The sequence below is a fragment of the Cornus florida genome, unplaced genomic scaffold, assembly GCF_030987335.1.
Source record: "Cornus florida cultivar Cherokee Brave unplaced genomic scaffold, ASM3098733v1 CherokeeBrave_3.0.0_Hap2_Chr03, whole genome shotgun sequence".
Classification (NCBI taxonomy): domain Eukaryota; kingdom Viridiplantae; phylum Streptophyta; class Magnoliopsida; order Cornales; family Cornaceae; genus Cornus; species Cornus florida.
In genome coordinates this window covers 12,887,134-12,907,713 of record NW_026775573.1, presented here as the reverse complement: position 1 = coordinate 12,907,713, position 20,580 = coordinate 12,887,134, and the positions used below count along the sequence as shown (strand labels likewise).

The 20,580-nt window shown below is 34.0% G+C and overlaps 1 long non-coding RNA gene across 1 annotated transcript; it reads left to right on the top strand.

Annotated features, from left to right (window-relative positions):
* Positions 1-12,050: 12,050 nt before the first annotated feature.
* LOC132299516 (uncharacterized) lies at positions 12,051-14,064 on the top strand. Its single transcript, XR_009480137.1, has 2 exons — positions 12,051-12,226; positions 13,708-14,064. It is a non-coding gene; the product is annotated as an uncharacterized LOC132299516 (long non-coding RNA).
* The last annotated feature ends 6,516 nt before the right edge of the window (positions 14,065-20,580 follow it).

The window sequence follows — 20,580 nt, the reverse complement described above, 5'->3', positions numbered from 1 at the left end:
AGTAGAATTGGTGGGATGTAATTTAATTAGGCTGCCAATTTTTGTTGTATTTTTGTGTTTTTAGTTATAATTAACTGAATGTGCGTGTTACCCTCACGAATCTCTGCGTTCTCCTACAATAATATCATCAAATAGAATGAAGGACCTCTTAAAGAGCCACATTAATCTCATACAGTTATGCCAGAAGCCATCCTTTCCCATACCATTTTGAATTAGAGATATATAGAGAAGTCATCCTCACACCAACATTTATTTGATTTTGGAATTAAATGATGCATGTACTTTGAATATTATGAACGATTGTAGATCACCTGTGTATTTGGATTATCTTCATTAAATATGTGAGTTTAAAGAGGTTTTTAAATTCAATGAAAAGGTAAAGTTGCTTATGTTTGACCCTTCTTATATTTTACGATGAAGAAAATCGAATTAGCTTTATATAAATTTTTTTTAAAAAAAAATATTCAAGAAAAATAATTTGCTTATATGAGAATTATCACTTCATTTATCTCTCTCACTTCTATTTCCTTCCAGGGACGGATCTATGAAGGGCTCAGTGGGGGCATCCGCCCGCACTGAAATTTTTTATTATTGCATTTTATACCCTTAAATTTATACTTTTTTGCATTTATACCTATAAAATTTTGAAATTGCCCCCACTGAAATTATGAAACCCCCCATATGAATTCCTAGATCCGTCCATGTCTCCTTCAATCTCGAAATTTCAATGGCTTCATTTTTGTGAAAGAAATCGTTTAATTTATGTTGCATTTTTATGCTTTTATGATCTATATGAAATTTTATGTAATAGAATGTAGACAACTGTAATGACTTTTTCTGATAAAAAAAATGACGTAAGATGAATGGTGGTAGGAATTGACGCATTTATAGAGGTGAAAAGAAAGAGAGAGAAAATTGCATACCTTTTAACTAAAATAAATAAAAAAAACAGAGAGAGAGAAAATACTTATAATTTTTGAGTTCGAATCATAATGTTGGCATTTAAAACTGCGACACAGTGATAACTTAATCCAATTTAGTTGTGTCCAAGCTCTGTCCTCCTCTGATGGGAAGGGTACTGTAGGCAAGTAAAAATGCCCCTTTCTATGTTGTATATCTGAATCCCTTTTCACTCATGTATTAAATTTGTATGTCTCATTTATATTCTAACAATTTGTTGTTATCTTTATCTTTATAGTAATTTTTTATTATATATGTTTGCCTCCTGATTTGCTACAGAGCAATATATACACACCAATTCGGCATATATGTATATACATACACACACACACCCCAATTAGTTTTTGACAAGAGGGATGATCAAAAGTTAGTTCCTTTTGCATCTTTACACCATGGCTTTTGTTAAATACACAAAGCTTTGTCGCCAACCTAACCTCTGTATTTTAGAAATATCATCGATAAGATTAAGTTCAGTTTTTTTTTTTTTTAATTCACTTCAAGTTGCAATTTAAAAATAAACCAAAAATAATTTATGTCTTAAAATTTATTTGGGTCATTGTTGCAACTTATTTTCTATTTTTAATTAATTTTTTCGTAGTTCTTAAATTACGTAACTAATGATGAGTTGTTTTGATCGTACTAACCCACGATGAAAAGGTCTATGAGACTATGATGGAAACTTGGTAAACCTTCATGCAGTGGCTGGAAAAGATTAAGCATCTCTATTTCTGTTATTAAAAATATCGAATGACATGTCAGTAACTTTAACCGATGTCTAAGGACAGTTTTGAAATACACGTACACATGCACTTTTAATTGTAAATTTAAAAAAATAATAATAATAATAAATGGCCTAAATTTTTCTTTAATTTCATGCAACCGAAAATTATCTTTCATGTTATAAAAATGAGATGTGTGTGTATCTTTATTTAAGCATGTTAGATTTGGGTTGAGTATTCAATTTGGTGAGAAAGTTCAATACAATATTTATAAATTTGTTAATTTCTTTAAATTTAACAATTTTATCAATATTTGTGGTTTCAATTTAAAGAAATTACCAAATTTTTAAATATTATATTAACTTTCTGGCCAAATTGAATATTACCCAAACCTAACCAGCCTAAAAAGTAAAAACACACACACAGGCACACATCATTCTATGAAAAATGAAAACTAGCATAAGAATTGCAAGAAAACATACTAGAAGGAATCATCTATTATAATGCAATTGGATCGAAGACAGTGTGTACATGTATTTCAAAAGTGTCATTAGTACATCAGTTACAGTTACTGATCGACCTTGTCATTTGCTGCTGTTACTAATTGAAATAGACTTTTAAATCTTTTCCTTCCCACTGCATGAAGATTTTACCAAGTTTCTACAATACGCCTTTTCATCCTGGGTTGGTTAACTAATTTAAAAAATACCAAAAAATAATTAAAATTAGAAAATAAGTTGCAACAGTGACCAAATAAATTTTAATGCAGAATTTTTTATTTTTTAATTGCAACTTGACGTGTATTTAATAAATTTTAATACAGAATTTTTTATTTTTTTATTTTTGGTTTATTTTTTAATTGCAACTTGAAGTGAATCAATGAAAGTTTTTTTATTTTTATTTTTTTTTTATTTAAAAAAAAACAAGTACTTCCAGAAAAAATAAACTTAGTCTTATCCATGATATTCTAAAATATAGAGGTTAGGTTGGCAGATAAAGCTTTGTGTATTTAACAAAACAAGTTAGGTGGTTGGCAGATCAAGCTTTGTGTATTTAACAAATTAAAGCCTGCAATGATCAAACCATGCTGTAAGGATGCAAAAGGAACTAGCTTTTCCTAGTCCCTGTCCCTCTTGACTCTCTGTCTAGCTACCACTTTTTCAACCAATACACATTACACTACTCACTAATTGGTATATATATGTGTATATATATATATAGATAGAGAGAGACTTGTCTATGCCACACTTGTTGAGAGTTGAGATATGTAATAATATGTTACATATATGTAAGATATATATGTTATAATTAGTTGTTTGTTGCCTATATGTGAAGAAACTAAGGGTGTTGAATTGGAAATCACATTCATCAGTAGTTAAGGCGCGCCATAGCATCATCATCCATCGGAGTTTAGAAGAGTAAATGAGGAGGGGACACCGGAAGATATGGTGGGTGGTGCCATGCACGAGCAGGAGAAGTTGGCAGGCTGAGTGGCGGAAGGATATAGAGGAAATACTCAAAACGAAGCTTGCAACCATTCAAGAAGAGCCGGAAATGTGTGAGGAAAACCGGACACTAACGAAGCAGCAGCATCGTTGCAAGGCCAAGAAGGGGAGAAAGATGTATGGCAAGGCTAAAATGGGATGGTTTTTTGTGCCTCTAACACAGCCTTAAACACTCTTATGTGCTGTCATATCCGGTTTGACCTCCAGAGGTAGCTTGGGGGACTTCCTGAGTGCTAGACAATGATTGTGTGAAAGGCCAGTTTGCAAATGGTACATCTCCTGATTTTAATGTGTTTTGTAAATCTCCATGGAATAAATCTTATTATTTACTTGTGTGAGATCAAAATCTTCCCTTGCCATTAACAACATGTAGAAGGTATTAAATTAGTTCCTCTTTTCAATTCCATCTCCTGATTTTGACAATTTGTTGGGAAAACACATTGGAAGAAAAGACTAGCTTGTTATTGTTAGAAAGTGAATGGATGGTTTGTATAGTAACAGTCAGAATGCACATATATATGTTCTCGAGGTATAAATGCAAAAGAGGCAGGCCCATTGAAGGTTACACTGATCCTACTGCAATTAATGAATTAATGAAATTGCGGAGGCTCATTTACAAGTTGAAATCGGACCAAAATGGGAAGAATTAAAATAGCAATTTTTTTTATTTTTTATTTTAAATTATTGCAACACATAATTGGCATAATTAGTTTTTATATATATCACTGTCTAAATTAAAATAATAATAATAAAAAAGAGTGAGTTGTGGTCCTTTGGATATTACCAATTGAGAATCTATTCTGAAAATGGTCAATGTGAGTATGACTACCCTAAACAATTTCAGTAGTAAAATGCAAACATATGGTTGCTATATCAATAACCACAAATAACCTGATCTATGTCAAATACCAACTGATTTTTGAATTAAAAAACTTTATTAGAGGGGACCTTAATGTAATATTGAAATTGATCATCTTTATCATCTTTTTCTTTTCTTAAATCAATAGGATTGAATTACCGAGCAGTTATCAGGATGGACACGGCCAAAACTCCACTCTTAGAACTTGAGTTTACAAATGAAACTCTCTCTATATATAGGGATCTTCCTCCTGATAAAATGATAGGATATATTACAATTAATTAATGACTAATCTATACTCTAGAACTTTTTGCGTATATATAAAAAATATTCTACATATTTATCAACTCTAAAAATCTATTCTCCAACTCTATCAGCACTACACAATTATTCTAGAAATCAAATTCTTCATATATGTAATGCATGATAAGTTATACATTGTAAGTCTAATGCCACATTATTTTAATACATGACTTGCACTTATTTGTTGTAATACCACGTCAACCATGTGACACACAACAAATAAATTTTGGTCATGCACTCCCCATACAAATTGGCCGGGCGTGGTATAGGGCTCACTTGATATTAAAACATAAGGTTGACTGCTTTCTAGTTTTCGAAATGATTATTAATAAATAAAAAAATTAAATGGAATGCTCATACTTCCAACAATGTCTTCTTGCTCATCAATTATTAAAAATGACACGGATAAACTTTGTAACGTTAACATAGGTTTATGTCCACATGGTAACAGAGGTTACCAGCTTTAAGATTCTATATATATATATATATATATAGTTCATAGACGACTAAGGATGCATCAACTGCCACCATTTCTACACAGTTCTCAAATTACCATTGTTGATTGCAACAAGAAAAAAATAAAAAATAAAAAATAAAAAAATAAAAAATGAAGGTACAAGAGTGCAAAAAATAAATAAATAATTCAAAAAAGGTACCCCAACTTGAAAGCCAAGAGAAAAAAAAAAAGTACAAAGGACAAAAAAATTGAAGAAGAAGAAAGGAAGCGAACTACTCACTCAAGAACTGATGAATCTTGCTGGGCTCCTACTAGATTTTTGGTGGCATTTTACTATGTTTGTAATGATATATCGTGTGACTGTTTTGGATGCATTGTTGTATATGGTGATTACCTTTGTTGTGGATCTTGAGACAATCCTCCTGTTCCTGGTCTTGGCTGTTGTCCATATGTGGACCTCTTGTACATCTTTATTTTATTTATCAAAGCTTATCCATTTATCTTAAAAAAAAAAAAAAAAAAAAAAAAAGAGCGGATAATCTGATCTTCTTCCCAATATCTCCTTTCCAAACGGGGAAGTTGAAGGTTAAAGTCCCACCAGAAACATGTGGATGTGGGTGTATTTACTTTTAACTTTAAAATGAATAATAACAATAATAAAAGGTGAATAAATAAAAAAATTAGTTAGGAAAACAAATTAAGATCAATATATGCCAATTGTACCATGACAAAAGAAGCCGATATTGAAAAAAACAAGAGAGCAAATCAATTTTGAGTTTAAATTGGAGTGCAGTAGTAGACTTTTTTAAGTCCCAAAAAATATATATATTATTATTTTTTTTTTCATGTTTCTGACATGATCAGGCTATACATTTCAATAATATATTTATGATCTTACCAGACTCAATGTAATTGTCTACGGTTCTACTGATATCACCAATATGAATGACATTGGAGCATTTGTGAGACATACATGATTTCAGAAATATATGAATGCTCAATACTAGTGACATTAATTTGAGCATTTGGAAGATCTTTCTGATTTTTCTATAGCTCACCTTGGAAGTGTTACTCTGATTAGTGTTCCAAGCCCTAGATGAAACACGCCATATTTTAGAAAAAATGCCAAGCTTAGACTTATTGTCTTCACAATTCATCATTGCCGTCGTTGGCTTAATTTATATGAATGGATCATCAGCATGAATTGCTATGTGCCAAATCTGCCCAGAAGAAAAAAGAAAAATAAATTTAAGTCATAAATCTTTTGTGGTTTATTTTTAAATTGTAATTTGAAGCGAATCAACGAAAGCTTTTTAAAAAAGAACATGTACTTCCAGAGAACTGAAATTAATCTTATACTATATATATCAATGATATCTTCTAAATAATAAAGGTTAGGTTGGCAGATAAAGTTTGTGTATTTTACAAAACAAGTTAGGTTGCCAATTCTCCAAACCAATGGGTCCAGTCGAAATGCGGATTCCATATAAATCCCTCTTGATTCGAATGGTTTAATTTTTATTTTTTTTTTTTCTTTTTTCCTTGGCATAATTGGAATAATTTGATTTTTTTTTTTTTTTTTTTGGCACCTACAGCAAGCGTAATGTGTCTACCACATCTGGCAGGAGCAGAACTCAAGACAATTCAATTAAGATAAGGTTGTAATAGAGTGGTTTACAATTGAATGGGAGTCTGGGACATATGGGAGGCTTCAAGACTGAAGGCCTTGCCCCGCCTTCGGATTGAATTCCTCTATTATCTGGTGGTAGAAAAGATACTGGGTGAGTCAAATATATCGGTGTCATTAATAATACTAAACTCAATGAACATTCACCATTTTATATTAATTGGTTGAAATTCGTTTTTATGTGTAGAAGTGACAACTTTAATTGAATTCTGCATGTTCACGGTTCTGGTATTGAATTTTCCTTAATTCCTCCCTTTATTGTGGAGCTCCATATTGAAAAGTTGGTCAAGCATTGGTGCCAAAAATATAAATTAAAATAAATGAGAGTTTTATTCTTCCTAACAAATGTTGATGGTAGTTCGTGAGTGGGATAAGGAGATCGTTCCACGTAAGCCAAAAGATCTGAGATCAGTATCCAAGTGGAAATCCAAGCAACACAAGGGATTCTCTAGGTATGGAGATTAAGAAAGGGAAGGCCGACCTCGGTGCCATGCAAACTCGAGCTTATCAGAGGATAATTGTTAATGCGGTGGTTGATGTCCTTTAAGGCTGATTAACACTCCTATTTATAGCGTTTACCTCCTCAGTCAATGCCTTTTAGTCCTTTAGCTGAGCCCCCTTTTATCCAAAGGTTCGATGGCCTCTTCTTCTGATGGATGAGACGCTAATGGATGGGTCGCGGCACTTTGCCCTCCGGTCGAAGGAGGTAACGGCGCTCCCTAATTAATGAGGGTCTTATCAAATGTCTTTCGCAATTAATGCGTTTCTTATCCTTCATCGCTCGAGCTTAGGTACCGAGTATCCTTTCCCCCTTGTGCTGGCCTCGGACTGAGGCGACCCCTTAGATCTCAGCCACCTATCCACATGTCCTCAGATTCCCGTGCTTCAATGGGGATAGGCCCCTTTTCGAGGTCCTGCCTTCATGACCTCGCGGGTTCCCATCCCAATTCTATCCCGATGTCTTCTTTGCCAAGAAGGGAAATGTGTAAACAGGTAAGTCGAGGTTGCTCTTTCAGATAGTACCCTCGAGCGAGCCAGGGGGGGAGGAGCCCATCCGACTGGAGCAGGGCGCGTCCACAGTAGAGGAAGGGTAACGACCCCTTCCTCGGCCAGTGAGTTCCGTTATTGGATAGGTAGCTCGAGAATACCTAATCCACCGTGGGCACGCCAGGTCAGCACTGGCCAGTTGTGCCTATATTGCAGAGGTGGCGCCACTTAGTCAGCTACCGTGGCACGGTCATCAACATTTTGCCCCCCTACTCGAGGTCGTCGAGAGAGTGGCTCGAACAAACCACTAATTTAATTTTAATTATTGCTCCTACTGAAGGGTTACCGAAGGGTCATGTCTTTTAAGTACTAAACAATCATATCACTTCAGGGGTCGTGTCGCTTTGGTTTCTCGATCCACGTGTCGCCCTTTTATTAGTGTGTCAGGTTAAGACGTTTCGGGTCTCGAGTCACGTCCTTTCGTCAGCCGGAGGCACGACGCTTGGGATGCCGAGCCCCCATATTTAAGTCATTCCAAAACACGCATTTTTTTTTAAAAGGCACCAAAATCACTCGTCCACTCATCCTTGCTCGCTCCTCGCAAAAACTTCTTGTTCAAAACAAGGCAATGGCGATTCGCGGTGATGTTCCCGACGTCCCTCCTTTGAATGAATGGCGAGTTGCCCCATACTTTGGTCCGAGCGACACCTTCTGGGTTAACAGCGATGTATTAAGCGAGGTAAATGAGGCTCCGGCAAACACACTCTTGTTCGAGGGAGAGCCTTACGCGCTCACCGGGGCGCCCATTCAGCCCAACTCGATTTTACGATTCAGAGTAGAGCGCGGTGACTTCCTTCACTCCAACATTGCCTTTACGAGTCAGACCGGTCATGGACGAGGGTGGGAGTTGTGGACAGACGCGATTCTATCTGATGGTGAGTTCTCGGGGATTTTGCAGGCTTCGAAAATTACAGACGTTATCCGAAACACTCGGGAGCTAACCATACCTCGAGATGTCCCCAATCTCTCCCTCCTGTTATCTCGGTGGAGCCGAGATACCCATACCTTTATCACCTCTTGGGGAGAATTCACCCCTACTTTGGAGGATGTAGTGCAGCTCATGTGTTTGAACGTATTTGGTGAGCATGACCCTAGCTTTTGGTCCATCACTGAAGACGAGGTCAAACTTGCCTCCAAGCTTCGCAAAGGTGTTACCTCGGCAGGTAAGATAGCCTCGCGCTATCAAGATATTGGACTTCTTGAGGAGTTCCCAGAGACGGGCAAGAAGTGCACGTTTGTATCACTTTTGCGTTATTATTTCCGAGACTTCTCAATTGTTTGCAATCTGATTTATTACCTCTTTAGAGGAAAGTATTATGAATTATATAATCTGCTTCTATCTTGTCACACATAGGATTAACCCTTTGGCTCCTCTTCTCTACAAAAGAGGACATTGTGCATTTGTGGGAAATATATATATTCAAGTAATTTGCATTGAATTTGTTTATTTTTGTTTGTTTTTTTTTATTTTTTTATTATTTTTGCGATGGTTGTAACATCGAGTGGGTATCATCCAACTGTATTTGGTGTATGAAGAATATTGAGCACTGAATCTCTTGTATGTAAGAGAAATTTAATATCTGTTTGTCATGATTTTTAGTTACTCAATGATATGGTCCTACTGAACTCGAGAGTTATGTGTTTTACTTTTTCTTTTGGTTGGTGTTTTTGCTCCTACGTGCTGCTTCTGGCATGTCCACATAGTCCCATCGCACGGAAGATGATTTATCATAAAAATATATATCACAATTTTTTACCATTGTTGCTTTTCTATGTTCTCTCCGATCCCGATAAATGTATAGCCACCACGCGAGGCACAACAGCAGTTCCCACCAGACTTCATCGTAGTGGAGGTAACAAGTTTTTTATTTTTTTATTTTTATAGTATTCTTTATTTTATTTTTTTATTTTATTTTTTTTTCCTGATTTAACTAACTCTTTTTTATATGAAGTATTTTGGCTGTAGATGCATGGCCCACGAAGTTAAATAATGGACATGCAACTTCACTTTGGTAGTTTTATGCAAGCGCTGCAACATGTTTGTCAGACTTGATGCCCTGGAGCCGTACCGGCCGAACCGGTCACTGAGGCCGAGGCTTACGGCAGAGCCGCCAGAATTGTCAATAACCTCAATCAATCATGTAATACTTGTTTAATATATATATTACTTTTTATTTTAGACGTAGATTTCAAGAAATGTGACCTCTCCCAAGCCGACATCTAAAATGAATGTTTTATTTTACTAATCACCAACCAACTCTATGGTTTAGGACCTGATTTTCACCTGCTCTTGCCCAAGACCCCATCACTTTCAACTGTCAGCTCCACACGTGATGCTTCTTTTCGAATGTTGGCGTTGCCATGGCACTTCTGTATTCGACTCCTCACGCCCAGACCTCCAGGCCCTACAGCCACAGGTCTAGCTCCCCAACACTCATGCTACATTTTGCGATTTAGATTTTGAATTGTTGTTTCTTTTCTGAGTCTCTGAAGAGACCAAAATTTGCGAGAAAAAGTGAAGTATATGAGATTTAACTAAACTCATTTTTCTACATGAAAATACTACTGTGAAATCTCCCTGATAGTCTTTTTGGTGAAGGGAACTGTGGTATAACTTGGTATATGGCAGTAAAATTGTCTAGTTATTCTAATTTTCCTTCTTTTCTTCGACCAGTAATTAAGTTGTGCCATCTCTAACTTGTTGCGCTTCAAACTTGGTTCTTTTGTAAGCATGACCATACACCTGTTCGATATTGAAAAAAAAAAAAAAAAAAATGATTGAAGCTTTCATCATAACAAAGTCTCTTGGTTCCACTTCTTGTCTTATGGGCCTCTACAACAATAAATTCTTCTAGGATAGGGATCAAATAATAAAGACAGTACCCGAATAACATTTTTATAACGTTGAGTTGAATTTTAGTGAAATTGTCTCATATAAAAAGTATTTCAAATCTTTATAAAGAATGGTCTGTTTTGAAAATGCAAGATTAATTTCTTTTACTAAATATATTTGCATGTTAGGATGTCCCCGTGGCCACTACAGCTTTGTGTGTGTCTATTTATATATATGTATGTATGTATGTTTCCTGATATTGCTTTAAAGTAGAAGAGGGGCTGTTGGTTGGTCAGTGCTGTGGTAAAAGCTCATAGTGCCACAGACGAGAACTTGAACTTGATTTGAGGAACAACACTGGGAACTGATTTTATTTAGAAATTCAAGAGAGAGAGAGAGGGGAAAATGAACCAAATTAGGGTTGTCATCAACTAGTCGGGTATGACTAGTGTTGCTCATGTAGGGTCATTCCCTTGGCACGAAGGAAAGTACAAGTGGCAAAGTGGATGCATTGCAGACTTCAGGCCATTTTAATGAAGGTTTGTTTCCTTGTGTAGACTTTAGAGTTGTTATGTTGAATGAATATTTGAACTGAAGAGTTGACATTGTAGTGTTTTCTTAGATGAGTTTGCTAGTGATGAAGAAGTACGGAGAAGTACAATTCTGAGGTTTTTTCAGGGCCACGGTTTCAATTCTCTCAAAGATACAGGTAGCTTTTCTGTCTGATTCTAGTAAATTGTATATCAGAAAAGTTTGCTTGAGATTGTAGGTAACCACTGCTTGTGCTCCTGAGAATTTAGTGTCTTTGTTTCGTGTTCTTTGAAGACTTGACATTGTAATGCTTTCTTAGATGAGTTTACTACTTTGGGAGAAGCTTGGAAATTTGTTATTCAGAGGCGTGAAGGTAGCTTTTCCATCTGATTGTAATAAATTGGTATATCATTCAATTTGCTTGAGATTGTAGGTAAATATTGCTTGTGCTAGCTCCTAAGAATTTGGTGTATTTGTTTGTTGTTCTTTGATGGGAATGGCCAATTTACCATTATTTTTATACATGTTTGTTTTTTAAATTTTGAAATGATTCTAGATGTTTGAACTTGATGTATGTTAAAATCATATATCTTGCATAATGATCATCTTCAATTCTTGTTGTTTTATGCGAATGGAAGATCAATGGCAAGTTGGCTAGCGGTATCAGCCTCCTACTTCCCAAAGGGAGGTCAAGAGTTTAAATCTCAGAAAAGACAAGTGTGTGTAAGTACCAATTAGGGAAAAAAAAAAAAAAAAAAAAGATCAATGGCAATGTGGCAACTATGTTTGATTATGCGACAAGTTGATACTTGGGATAGATGGACACAACCTATGAAGCACGGACACTCCTTCCAGGGGTCCCTTACCAATGTCGGACACTTTTCGAATACCGACACCCGTGTCCGAGGCTCGGACACGTGTCCGACACTTCTGCGGAGTGTCCAAAAATTATTTTTTATTGGACACGGCTTGGACACGCGGCGGGCACGGCACGGACACGCGGCAGACACGGCGGGGTTAATTTTGTAATTTTTTTAAAGATAAATGGGTACCTAATGTAATTTACTAATTTTAGAAGTAAAAAATAAAATTTTAAAAAAATATAAAACAATTACATACTATTATACTATAGACTACACAGTAAAATTCTAAATACCGATACATGTTCTGTCTTCTGTGGCTTAGACCCAAAATTCCCAAATCCTCTGTTCCTTCGCCAACTGCCCAAGGCGATTCCTCTCCCCAGATGCGACTATGAGCTCAGCGACAGCAACTCTTCACCAGATTTTTCGTCTCTCCGGTGTCTACGACAGCGACTCCACCAAGTAGGTTTCTTTTCTCTCACTTCCTCTCTTCTCTTCTTCAATTAGATCTCTGTTACTCTGTACGTACATGAACAAGATTTTTTTAGTCAAATACTACAGAGTATAATTTAAGGATCCCTTCACCTTTGTTATGGATTTTCTACGGACAAAGTTCCAGACAAGAGAAATTGGCCGTATTTCTTACCTTTATTTTTTTCTTTTTTCTAAGGGTTGGGTGGAATATATTTCTTTGCATTGTCATTTTTAAATTTTCTTTAAAATATATATATATAGTTTTAAACACCCTTTTTCAGATGGTGGTTTTTATTCTAATGATGCATTTAGATTTTTGTGTTAAAATGTGATGTGATATATGAACACGACATTTGAATTTGAGGGATATGTCCAAATAAAGTGAGCTTCAAGAATCCTAATTTAAATATTTGATACTGTATTGTATACTCAAATTATATGTGGTTCTTTGAAAATAAATGCATCAGTTCATTAGTTATAAGTTATAACAGAGATAAAATTATTAAAATTAGTCTTGTTATTTGTTGTAGTTTTATGGCCAATGATGAAAGATGCATATATTGTAGATTTTTGGTTATTGAACTTATGCCTTTTAGGTGATAAATTATTTGTTTGGTTGTTAAATGCTTAGATGATGAATTGTGGATTTTGAATATATAATTATATATATATATAATTTTATAGCCGTATTCCCGTCGTGTCCGTGTCCTGTTTTTTTTAAATTTGTCGTATCGCCGTATCCGTGTTGTGTCGTATCCGTGTCCGTGTCCGTGCTTCATAGGACACAACAATAACATTCCATTTAACATACTTTTATGGGTTACAACGTAATTTTGTCGAACCCAATAATATTAAGTGAACTGGTACGTGTTGGTTGAACCCTGTTCACTAAATGTGCTTAAGTTTACACAAAAAGAACTTGGTTAATTGACGTTCCTCTTGAATGTTGTAGTGGGTATGGTGGTGTTTTGAAGATTTGCATGTGGTTCACTTCCTTGCTGCATTACAAGATTTAGAATTTTAGATTCTTTGGTTTAACTGAAGTTTAGGTGTTAGCTAGAGCAAAATGGTGAAACTTTGTTCATATAACCAAAATGATAAAAAAAAATTGAGACACCAGTTATTGAGTTGAGTACTTCACTATATTTTCTCCTTGCCAATTTGGAATTTGTTTCCTTTTTTTAAAATGAAAAATCTTCCTAATACGTATTTTACTTATTATAAAATAAATAAATAAATAGTCTTCCCGAGAAGCATTAACGGTTGTCCTAAATAATACTTAATGGACAATATTCTTGAGTTCTATGGTAAAGATTTTCCTTCTAGATTTTGTGACTATAACGTTTGCCTTATCATCGTGGTTGTAACTATTTTTTATTACGAGCAAAGAGCTAACATTGTTGCTTACTAATTTTTCCCTAAACTCATGCTTGTTTAAATTCAACCTTTTTTTTCCAATGTGTTTATAGTGTAGCAGAAATGGAGTGAATGGCCGCCCTACTTGAAGTGGTTGGGCAGCTCTGCCATCTGCCGAGCATTCGGAGATATCAAAGAAATGAAACCAGATACTGGAGCTACGACTCTTTCAGGGTTGTTCAAGAACTGCATCTGGTAGCAATACTACATTTAGCTTTTGGTGATATTACTTGTGCTTCTTTTTTCTGACTTACAAATTTGGGTTTTAAAAAAAAAATAACTCTGGATATGGTTGCCATCGTTCTTTTTTGTGCAACTTTTCTGAAATACTGAATTGGTAATGTGTCTGCTTATTTACATATACATATCTATGTGTGTGTGTATATATATATATTGATTGCTTTGATCCACACTAGGAGATTATTAGAGATTTTCGGCTCCGTTTAAATTTAAACTGAGACCACCAAAAGAAAAAGGTTTGAATATTTCATACCAAACATGTAAAACAAGGCTCTATAGCCTATACGGATGTTCATTACAGTGTATGTCACCTGTTGAGAGGATTCTTGATCAAAGGGTTACATTAAAACTCTCTGGTTTGTTGGACACGAGAGATTGGGGGTGTGCACTCTTAATCCAATGATTGAAAATGCAAGCTCAAAGTAAGAGTTTACATCTCAAAAATTGTGCAATTATTATTGAGTTGAAATGTTTTATTCTTTTAGTTTAAAAGAAGAGTAATGATAGAAAGTGCAACGGTTGGATACATTCAACTAGTTTTATATAAGGGTTAATGTCATTATAAATATTAATGATATTACGATGGTGTCAGCCTTCCCTCATATAAATCTGTTGAATGTATTCGACTTTTGGACTCCAAATTATTATCCTTAATAAAAATAATAATAAAAATAAAAATAATAAAATAATAAAAAAACATATTCATTTTGGAGTATCAAAATTGTGAGTCAATATGCCATTTGGTTTAATCCCCTCCTACCTCAAAGGCCATCCCACTTTGGTCCAGCTGGCTTGGCTGGATGTACGGGGTTGTGAGTCCATAGTGGGCATTTCTAGGGTGTGCGAGTATTTACTTAACAAAATAAAATTAAAATAAAAAAAAATTGTGGTCATTGCCCTTTTTTTGATCGTCTAAACCATAATTAGTAAAATACGATATGAAAAAAATACAGATATAAAAACGTACGAGTATAATTTAATATTTTTTATAAAATATGTTTAAAAATAATAATAAACATAAAAATATGAATACGAAAGCGTATGTGTATAATACATTACATGTATTAAAAATTTGGGACCAAAATTTCGGCTATACATATCTTATTATTTTCTTATATATCATATATTGGTGAGAACAATGAATAATAGGTAACAAATAATATAAAAATAATGTGTTTCATTACTTTGATTAAAGATCAAACATTGGATTGACAATAATAAGAGATTAAAAAAATAATAATTAAAAAAAAAAAAAAAAATCGTGATAGTAGAACAACTAAGTGGTCACAGCCTTTCCCGAAATTGCAGTATTATTTTGATGGTGCAAAAGAGAAGGGCTGTTAAGAATGTATGTTTGAAAAAAATACACCATTATAAAAAAAACAATTAGTTTATCCTAAAGTATAAACATGAATTAAACGGAACAATCAAAACGAATAAACGCGTTACATATAAGATGATAAATAAAAAAATTAAAAAATTAAAAAAAAAAAATACGTATTTTATTGTATCTATTTTTTCAAAATTCGTACATACATGTTTAATTCAGCGTATCATACCCTAATTTACTAGGGACTCTAAACTAGTTAATGATATTCATGTTGATGGATATTCAACAGAATATTGAATTTCAGAATCTGTTTTCTGATTCACTGCAGAAGTTGTTATTAAACAAATTATTAGCAACTTGTTTTGCCTAGAAAAAATGAAAAAGTAGATCCAAGCCCACGTAGATCTTAGAAGTGGGCTCTGCAAATTCTAATATTTCTTGAGAAGCCCAATACAAACTGGCCCAAGTACTCCCCGAGAAACCCACATGCCCCTTATTTGTTCTGATGGTACATCTAGGAAAGAAAGAAGTCCTTTTGTTTTAAATAAATATTTTCTTACAATCAAACTTGTCACCAAAAAAATAAAAAATAAAAATTTAAGTTTATGGCCGTCTAGTGTGTCTCTTTTCCTTTCTAGTGAAAAGTAGAGGGTTTGAATCTCTACGATGATGACGTTCTTCCTCCTCTCCTAATAGTATTGTAGGAGAATTCCTCATCTTATTTGAGAATGAAACTATTATTCTAAGAAAAAGATATATTATCGGAATAATTCCAAAAGAGGCATGGGTCCCACCACTGACGCTGTGTCCATGTCATGAAGTGAGACTCAAATTTTTGTTTTCATTTTTCAAAAAAGGCGTGGGTCTCACATTTTTATTTTCTGTATTCTCCAAATTCATGTATCACGGCTATTGTTGTAAAGCAAACCATTTTCTCTGATTATTAAAAATCAACCAAGCCAATCATTTCAATTTCAAACAATCAACTTCCCCAAAAGAACCCAAATGATTGTTTAATTATGCCCATGGTCACGTGACAATGCTCGTGAACTGAAATTTGTTAAAAGAGAATTTATATATATGGTAGTCTAATTAGTAATTTCAAACACCGTCTTAAAAAATGGAGCATTTTATTCATGTTTCATCATCGTTGTCCAAGCGTGTAAACGTGGTGTGGCCTCGAATCATGATCTTGACCTAATTATACTAAAACATATATTGTATGTGCAAGGTCAATTCATTTGAGGTTCTGTGCTGTCCCAATATTTAATCATGTAACGTCTCTATTGTATTTTGACTTTATACACACACACATATCTGTGTGTTACAGTAATTCATCTATAATATAAGATTTGAGATCCAGTTACAAGTCAAACAATGTGGTACATGTTCATCTTGCTTGTGGGATGGTAAGAGTGCAACTAACGTGTGGAATTTAAAACCAAATGCCAGAAGGTCCCTTCATTCTTACTGTATAAAAAATATATTACATAAATATAAAATTATTTGAACTGCTTTACATTTTTTACAATCTTGCTTCACTTTCTCATATTTTTAGACTTGGAAATATCTATAACGGGATCTTAAGAATTTTAATTTGGTGAAGTTTAGGAAGAAAATAAACTTTTATACAAATGATAAAGATTATTGAAAATAAATAAATCAATGCTTTCGTGTAGCATACTAATGAAAGTAAGAAAAATTGATGATAGGGACACCGACAACAATAATATATAGATGTGTCAATAAAAAGGAAAAAAAAAAATAGAGACGTGAGCAAAATGACATTATGATAGAAACTCACTCAATTGTTTTTGTAGATTTAAACTTTCATCTCCCACTAAAATCAAAATTTAATGGAAAAAAAAAAATCATGCAATCAACTTTATTTTTTTGATAGATAAAAATGATTAGTGAATCCTTTCTTCCGTGATGAACTGTTGGCACCAGTCTTACATTTTGTCTTTACGGACCGAGGAGAAAGGGGGCTCGGCAGGAAGAAGATTGTACGAAGATACTTATTTCGGGTGAGCCGAGCCAATAGGATGGATCAAACGAGTTCTGCATCATGAATTTTGTACCGCGCACATCGCCTAGATGTTTTCTAGAAAGTCATGTAGGAAGACTATAACATCCTTTGATTTTATGATTGATGATAATGCTAGCAACACACTTGACACTTCACCAATCGAACAAGCCCTTCCTTTTAAAGGAGAGGTCGGGTGTTTGAATCTCAAAAGTTAATTTCAAATGCCGGAGAATCTCAAAAGTTAATTTCAAATTCCATCATAATAATAATTTTTCCATGTAAAGGTCAACGTAGAATAAGCTTTTCCAATGAAAAGTCAACACTGGCATGCTTAGAGTTGCCATTGTGAAAGTCAAACAGCATCTAAGCTTAATTTGGTTCAAACCGGGTTCTAAGTAAACTGTTAAAGTACAAGTATAAAAAAAAATAGTTTGAAAATACATTTAGTTAGATTAATTTTTGTTAGGTTTTTTAGTTGAGTATTTCCTAGAATCATTTTCTATTAAGCTAGATAGGTTCAAAATTTTGAAAACAATTTTCGAAAAACTATGAAAACAATTTTTATAAAAGTAAAGAGTGTATTGTTTTCAACTCTATTTCCATAAAATTGTTTTTCAAATTACTATTAAACCAAACAAATTTCAAGATGAATTTTTTTCCTTTGTTGATAGAAAATTATGCTCAAGAAATTGAACCAAGCAATCCCAACCTTTTGACTCTCTAATTATCGGAATCGGTGCCTTAGATTTGAAATTGGAAGAAATTTAATTAAAAATTTAATCAAAATTTTCTCTAATTTCAAATTCAAAGTACAATTCGGTACTCTCAAATGTAACAATTATTTTCATAAAACACTTCATAATTTTAAAAACATGCCACTTGGCCAAAGAAAGATGATGGAGAGTTGACCGAAATGTGCACTAATTACTTTTCGAGAGATCTCCTCCAAATCGCTGATATGGCTATCGAAATCGTGAGCGCTGATATGGCTATCGAAATCGTGAGCGTCTTGTCAACCTTTCGAACTGTTGCTGAATCCATGGGCAAGTAAGAGACAACCTGACGAATTGAAACATCTTAGTAGCCAGAAGAAAAGAAAGCAAAAGTGATTCCCATAGTAGCGGCGAGCGAAATGGGAACAGCCTAAACTGTGAAAACAAGATTGTGCTAGGCGAAGCAATGGATTTTTTGGATCGATCTGTCCATTCAGCAAATGAATAGCAGTTCTATCTATCAATATGCATGGTCTTGGATCATCAATAATGATTTTTCTTTAGAATTGGACTTACATAATCGATCCACTTACTTCTATCATGTCAATATTAATTATTAGTGTCAAAATAAAAATCAACCTGATTCTAAATTGTGAAGCGAAATATAATATCAATGATACAGATTCCAATATGTAAGGTCTATGACTTATCTCATAAAAAGGCAGTGTAACAAGGCATCAATAATGATACTAAATAGGGTCTTATTTTGCATCTTATTTGGTACGTTATTTTGCCATTTAAAACATGTGAAACTCATATCATAAGGCAATCAAATTGTGAATATAAGTCAAAATTAAGCCTAGTCAATCTGACCCATAATCCACAAATACTCCAAATCAGAGTGGCAATTACATAAATACAACAAACTAAAAGGGCATTATTATAAATTGATTGTATTTGCCTTCAATTTCAACAACCATATCTGTAATGTGTGTGTAAAGTAAAAGTCACACACTATGACTTTATTACTCTCTTTTATCCTCTGTATTCCATTCAAATTTGAGGGTTTGACCTTCCTCAAGTCCCATGCAATCCTCTCCAGCAGAGTATTAAAAGAAAGTCATATATATATGTGTGTATTAAAAGAAAGTCATATATATGTGTGTCTGTGTCTGTGTGTGTGTGTGTGTTGAAACATGCATGAATCTCATTTCCCAAATTGTTTTTTTCTTAAGAAAAGAAGGAAAAGTTGTCCCCTCTAACCTCAACCACAATTACTTTCCCAAGCAATGTGAGGTAAGCATCAAAATTAAACATAAAACCTTGAAGGTTGTGCCAAATGACCATAACAACCCTGCCATAGCTGCCATCCATCCCATTTTGATTTTCCAACTTGCTCCCATTACTATTTTGAATGTCCTTCCATAACTCTCTTTTTTTTTTTTTCATTTTCACATCTTTATTTTAGAATCTTGACTTAACATCACAAACAGAAAACAATCTCCACAAAATATGAAAGTAAGATTGCATACACTTTAAATTTTCAAATTAGGGATTCGAAACAAAAAAACAATCTTCACAATATATGAAAGTAAAATTACTCTGAATTTTCAGACTATGTAATGGCAAAAGTCTCGTGAACAGAACTACCCTTTTAACAGAGGAGCAGTGATTCTGAATTTGAACAAGTTTCATTTTCCTTACAAGGATTCAATTCCAAAATTCATTTCTTTTGACAGTTTTCTGAAAAATGGGAGGATAAAAAAAGAGCTCCAAATTACAAGAACTATGGGCTCTTAGTTCTATTAAACTATTTTCTTTTTTCAGAGTTTTTCAAAAACAAATTTCTAAATAATAAACCAAAGAAATCTTAGAGATTTCAGTTATATATAAAATATAATTCAAAATGCCATGCTCATCAACAAAAATATATATTGCTATTATACATATTACAAAGAAAAAATTCAGACCCACCCCTTTCATCTCATGCATGCTCTTAAAAAGTTTTGAAACCTCACAAAGTCTTCCAATACAACTCAAATGTATAATATTTACTCAAATGTATAATATTTTAGGAAGAGAAAAAAAAGAAGGGAAAAACACTATGTAAAAAGCAAAAATACTGCCAGTGTTTCATTGGATCATATTACACAACATCACATACATATATAAAAAGTGTAAAAAATAAAATAAAAGCACTTTTAACAAATTAGAATTTGGGTATGAGATTTGGGCATGTGACTGATCAAACCCATCCTCTTTTGGTAAAATACATTAAAAAAAAAAAAAAAAAAAAAATTCCTACCAGAAATAATAAGATGGCCAAGAAAAACCAGAAGATCTATTATGGCTTTGGATTCGAAGAAACCTCTTTCCTCTGCTGGAAAAACAGAGGCCATATCTGAGCCTGACCCAAACCGTCCTACGGAGCTTCCTTGCGGATCGAAGCTTGACCCGGATGACCCGTTTGACCCGGAAGAAAGATTTCTTGATTTTCTCTGCCAAACTCTTCTTTCTGCAGAATTGGTAGCTTCTCAGGAACAGTTGCCTCTTTTCCATGTCTGTGTACCCCATCTCACTCCTAAATATTGGACCATATTGATTCACAGCCATA